Source organism: Lycium barbarum, chromosome 4, assembly GCF_019175385.1.
Source record: "Lycium barbarum isolate Lr01 chromosome 4, ASM1917538v2, whole genome shotgun sequence".
Lineage (NCBI taxonomy): Eukaryota > Viridiplantae > Streptophyta > Magnoliopsida > Solanales > Solanaceae > Lycium > Lycium barbarum.
Genome location: NC_083340.1, coordinates 141,085,845 through 141,091,346, shown reverse-complemented (window position 1 = coordinate 141,091,346; position 5,502 = coordinate 141,085,845). Strand labels below are relative to the sequence as shown.

General features: G+C 30.9%; 2 long non-coding RNA genes across 2 annotated transcripts; both read right to left on the bottom strand.

Moving 5' to 3' along the window:
* LOC132638740 (uncharacterized) lies at positions 1 to 998 on the bottom strand. Its single transcript, XR_009581872.1, has 2 exons — positions 885 to 998; positions 1 to 319 (listed from the first exon to the last, which is right to left on the bottom strand). It is a non-coding gene; the product is annotated as an uncharacterized LOC132638740 (long non-coding RNA).
* Positions 999 to 4,055: 3,057 nt separating this feature from the next.
* On the bottom strand, positions 4,056 to 5,093 carry LOC132638739 (uncharacterized). The gene is made up of 2 exons (XR_009581871.1): positions 4,980 to 5,093; positions 4,056 to 4,368 (listed from the first exon to the last, which is right to left on the bottom strand). It is a non-coding gene; the product is annotated as an uncharacterized LOC132638739 (long non-coding RNA).
* Positions 5,094 to 5,502: the final 409 nt, after the last annotated feature.

Genomic DNA, 5,502 nt, shown 5'->3' with positions numbered 1-5,502 from the left:
TATTACTCAACATAAAAGTTTGAAGTCCATATTCATTTAGGAAATCGAAACATACACATACAAGAGTCAATACATCAAAAATAAAATCTTATCCCCTTCCCCTTAAATGTAAATGTAAACATCGAGCGCAAATAATTTTTATCCCGACATCAATTCTTGGGTTTCACGCCATGTACGGAAGCCAGTTCAGACATTGAGTTGGACCAGCAAGTGCAAAAATGCAAAAAACAAACAGGTTTGAGACCCACAACACAATGACAATCATCATTAGATTTACAATGGTTCGCCGCTGCCACCTTGCTGGATGAGAAATCTGCAACTGAAAATATTTAAACAAATTAAAATCAATATTTCACATTCGATTTTTCATTTTTTTGCTCTTAAAACATTATAATGACATTCTATGATAAGTAAGCATAAACTAAAATATAATTCTTTCGTATTTGATGTGCAGAAGCGGATCTAGAATTTTGAGTTTATGATTTATGAAATTTAGAAAAGGCAACTTAATGGGTCTGAATAAATTATTTATACATGTTAATTAGATTTCTTAATTAACATAAATATAAAATTTTGGCCAGAGTACTGACTTTTATCGAACCTTTAATTAAACTCTTGCTTTGATCATGGTCTAATATGCTTCTCAGTAATATATATATATATATATATATATATACACACACATACAAAAAGGGAGGACAAGCCCATGCTAATTAGCAACGGTGGCTAATTTCACGGATTGAACCTGTGACCATATAGGTTATAAGAAGACAACTTTATTGTTGCTCCAAGGCTCTCATCTTTTAAGAAATTACAATGAAAAACAAAATTAATAGATTAGATGCTCAAAGGCATAAGAAAATAAGAATTAAAGAGAAACAAACCCATGGTGATCAGCAACAAAGCAACAAAGAAAGCAAACTTCATAGCAATTTTGGCCATATTTTATGCTTACTAATACACTTTCTATAAAAAAGAATTATTATAAACTTTTGAATGATTTGGAGTGGTCTTGTATAGCATTATATAGTGGTAGAGCAATAGAGGCAAAACTTACATAAGATTAAAGTAATCTAATTGAAATAAAATTAATTAATTAGTAACCATATTTTCAGATCAAATTATCTCATCTTATGGACCCCAGTTGGTCACAAATTTTGGTCACCAATTTGATTATTTGTGCTATTAAAAGTAAGTAGTTAGCGTCATTAATTAGAAGTTAAAAAAAACTACGCATACTAACTAGCTCTTCATCGTCAAATGGTTTGGACTAATAATCTAAAACACTGAATGATGAGGAATGGTATAAGCATTTAACTGATTAATTAATTTGTTCAAAACTTTGTTTAAACTATTACTTTGACTTATTCAAAGATTTCGACTAAACCAAACACCATATTTTTAGATTTACGAAAGTGAAAAATATTCAAAAAAAATTCGTGTAAGTATCCATAATTGTTCAATTTAGCCTTTGGTTCATTCATATATATCCTTTTTATTTGCAAATCATTTCATCTTTGCTTTTATAATTACCGGTAATAACAAGATGGGTGAACTACTCCACGTGCCCAAATTCTATGACAAAAAGTCCAAATTTGTTGATCGGCTTTAAACGGTTAAAATTGGGAGCTCCATCACATATCAAGGGCAAGGGAGATTAAATTATATACATTGTTTGTATCAAAAATTTTAACATTATCACGTCATTTTCACTTGCTCTAGAAGGTAACATGTGATATATATGTTTAAGATTATAAATACCACATTTTAAGGAATCTTTATTTGAGTGACTTTAGAGTGAATTTTTTTTTTTACACTGACGGTATATATAACTTAAACTGAGGGCAAAACAAGACTTATTCTTAATAAAGCGACACTGCATTTGTGAAAAAGTGTGACAAAAGGCAAAATTACCCAGTTTGGAATAAGTTGACCACAATTAATAACCACCCATGGATGTGAGAGAGATTGATGGACTTGAGATCCTTCCTTCCTAAATCAAAGATTTCGTGGTTGAGCCCCCATGAATGGAAAAAATCTTGCTAAGAAACATGCCCCCCATCGGTAATCAAGAATTTGGCTAAATTTAGTAAGAATTTGGCTAAATTTAGTAAATAAGTTCATGAATGGCATTGGTCCAGAATTATCTTAAATGATAAGGGTGGTAACTGATTTGGGCTGGGCCAACACGGCGCCTAAAAGCGAGACCTATTGGGACCGGACCAGACTCACTTTTAGTGGGCTGGGTTGGGGAGGAAAGGGGTGTCCAACCCAACCCCTTACCCGAGCTTTGAAGGGTGGGGTTTTAATATTTGTTAGTTAATTACTAAAGATAAAATTGACATTTACATAAGCTCTAAGAAGACATTTTAATATTTAACTCTATTTTTTTGCAATAAAGTTTATTGATATGAAAGATAAAAACATTGAACTTATGGGAAATTGTAACTTGAATATGTTAAACCATCATCGTTCGTGAATCGTTAAACTGTAATTGATAATATTGTAAATGAACACAAATTTAAAAAGAATTGGGTCAATAAAAATTGAATACTTGATAGTTTCTCAAAAAAAAAAAAACAACTACGCATATTAACTAGTTCTTCATTGCCAAACGGTTTGAACTAATAATCTAAAACATAGACTGATGAGGAATGGGTATACGCATTTAATTAATTAATTAATTTATTCACAACTTTGTTCAGCATTACTTTGACTGCTTATACAAAGCTTTCGACTGATCCAAACACCATAGTTTGAGATTTTCGAAAGTGAAAAATATTCAAATTTGTTCGCGTAAGGATCCATAATTGTTCAATTTAATCTTTGTTTCATTCATATATATCCGTTTTATATGAAAATCATTTCCTGTTTGCTTTTATTATTAACGGATCTACAATACAATATGGATGGAGTAATTCACCTGCCCAAATTCTATGAAAAAAGGTCAAAATTCATTGATCAACATTCAACTATGGTATAAAATTAGGAGCTCCATCACATATCAAGGGCAAAAGAGTTGAATTATATCAGGTCATTTTCACTTGTTCTAGAAGGTAAGTACAACAACAACAACAACAACATATATACCAGTGTAATCCCACAAAGTGAGTTCTGAGAAATGTAAAGTGTTACAAATCTTACCTCTACCTTGAGAAGGCAGAGAGACTGTTTCCGAAAGACCCTCAGCTCAAAAAAAGAAGAAAAAGAGGCAGTAGAACCAATCAAAAGCAATAAATAGAAGGTAACATGTCATAGATATGTTTAAGAATACAAATCCCACATTTTAAGGAATATTTATTTGAGTGACTTTAGAGTTGTCAAAAAATTCTTTACATTGACGGTATATATAACTTAAACTGAGGGCAAAACGAGACTTATTTCTGAAAAAGTGTGACAAAAGGCAAAATTACTTGGTTTCGAATAAGTCGGCCACAAGTAATAACCACCCACGGATGTGAGAGAGATTGATGGATTTGAGATCCTTCCTTCCTAAATCAAAGATTTCGTGATTGAGCCCCCAGAATGGAAAAATTATTGCTAAGAAACATGCCCCCCCCCCCCCCCCCCCCAACGGGCTCTTCACGACGTAAACCTGAATTAGTCGAACAAGTAAGTTTAATTACCAAACGGGTTAAAAAAAGAAAAGCAGTAATAAACCGTTTTTGGGTAGTCACAAATTTCATGTTGTGCAAAAAATTTGTACTAAAGCATATATCATTTCATTTAGCAAATAACATGATTTTGGCAATATATACTACCTCCATCTCAAATTATTTGTTTTATTTTTCTCTTTTACACGTCCTTTAAGAAAATATTAATTCGGAGGAGTTTCTACTATTTTATTCTTATTTATGTCTTGTATATATACTCTCTTTATTGATTATTTACTCTATTTCTGTGCCATCATGAGGTGTTTGTAGTCTGCAAGAACAGTTACTACTAAGGACAAGATAGAAAAAGAAAATTTTCTTGAACTTATAAAATGATAAATAATTTAAGCGACTATTTTTTGACAAATCACGATAAATAATTTGAGACAGAGAGGGTATTACTCAACATAAAAGTTTGAAGTCCATATTCATTTAGGAAATCGAAACATACACATACAAGAGTCAATACATCAAAAATAAAATCTTATCCCCTTCCCCTTAAATGTAAATGTAAACATCGAGCGCAAATAATTTTTATCCCGACATCAATTCTTGGGTTTCATGCCATGTACGGAAGCCAGTTCAGACATTGAGTTGGACCAGCAAGTGCAAAAATGCAAAAAACAAACAGGTTTGAGACCCACAGCACAATGACAATCATCATTAGATTTACAATGGTTCGCCGCTGCCACCTTGCTGGATGAGAAATCAGCAACTGAAAATATTTAAACAAATTAAAATCAATATTTCACATTCGATTTTTCATTTTTTTGCTCTTAAAACATTATAATGACATTCTATGATAAGTAAGCATAAACTAAAATATAATTCTTTCGTATTTGATGTGCAGAAGTGGATCTAGAATTTTGAGTTTATGATTTATGAAATTTAGAAAAGACAACTTAATGGGTCTGAATACATTATTTATACATGTTAATTAGATTTCTTAATTAACATAAATATAAAATTTTGGCCAGAGTACTGGCTTTTGTCGAACCTTTAATTAAACTCTTGCTTTGATCATGGTCTAATATGCTTCTTAGTAAAAAAAAAAAAAAAAAAAAAAAAATATATATATATATATATATATATATATATATAGACACACGCACACACACACATAAACATACAAAAAGGGAGGACAAGCCCATGCTAATTAGCAACAGTGGCTAATTTCACGGATTGAACCTATGATCATATAGGTCACACGAAGACAACTTTATTGTTGCTTCAAGGCTCCCATCTTTTAAGAAATTACAATGAAAAACAAAATTAATAAATTAGATGTTCAAGGCATAAGAAAATAAGAATTAAAGAGAAACAAACCCATGGTGATCAGCAACAAAGCAACAAAGAAAGCAAACTTCATAGCAATTTTGGTCATATTTTATGCTTACTAATACACTTTCTATAAAAAAGAAATATTATAAACTTTTGAATGATTTGGAGTGGTCTTGTATAGCATTATATAGTGGTAGAGCAATAGAGGCAAAGCTTACATAAGATTAAAGTAATCTAATTGAAATAAAATTAATTAATTAGTAACCATATTTTCAGATCAAATTATCTCATCTTATGGACCCCAGTTGGTCACAAATTTTGGTCACCAATTTGATTATTTGTGCTATTAAAAGGAAGTAGTTAGCGTCATTAATTAAAAGTTAAAAAAACTACGCATACTAACTAGCTCTTCATCGTTAAATGGTTTGGACTAATAATCTAAAACACTGAATGATGAGGAATGGTATAAGCATTTAACTGATTAATTAATTTGTTCAAAACTTTGTTTAAACTATTACTTATTCAAAGATTTCGACTAAACCAAACACCATATTTTTTAGATTTACGA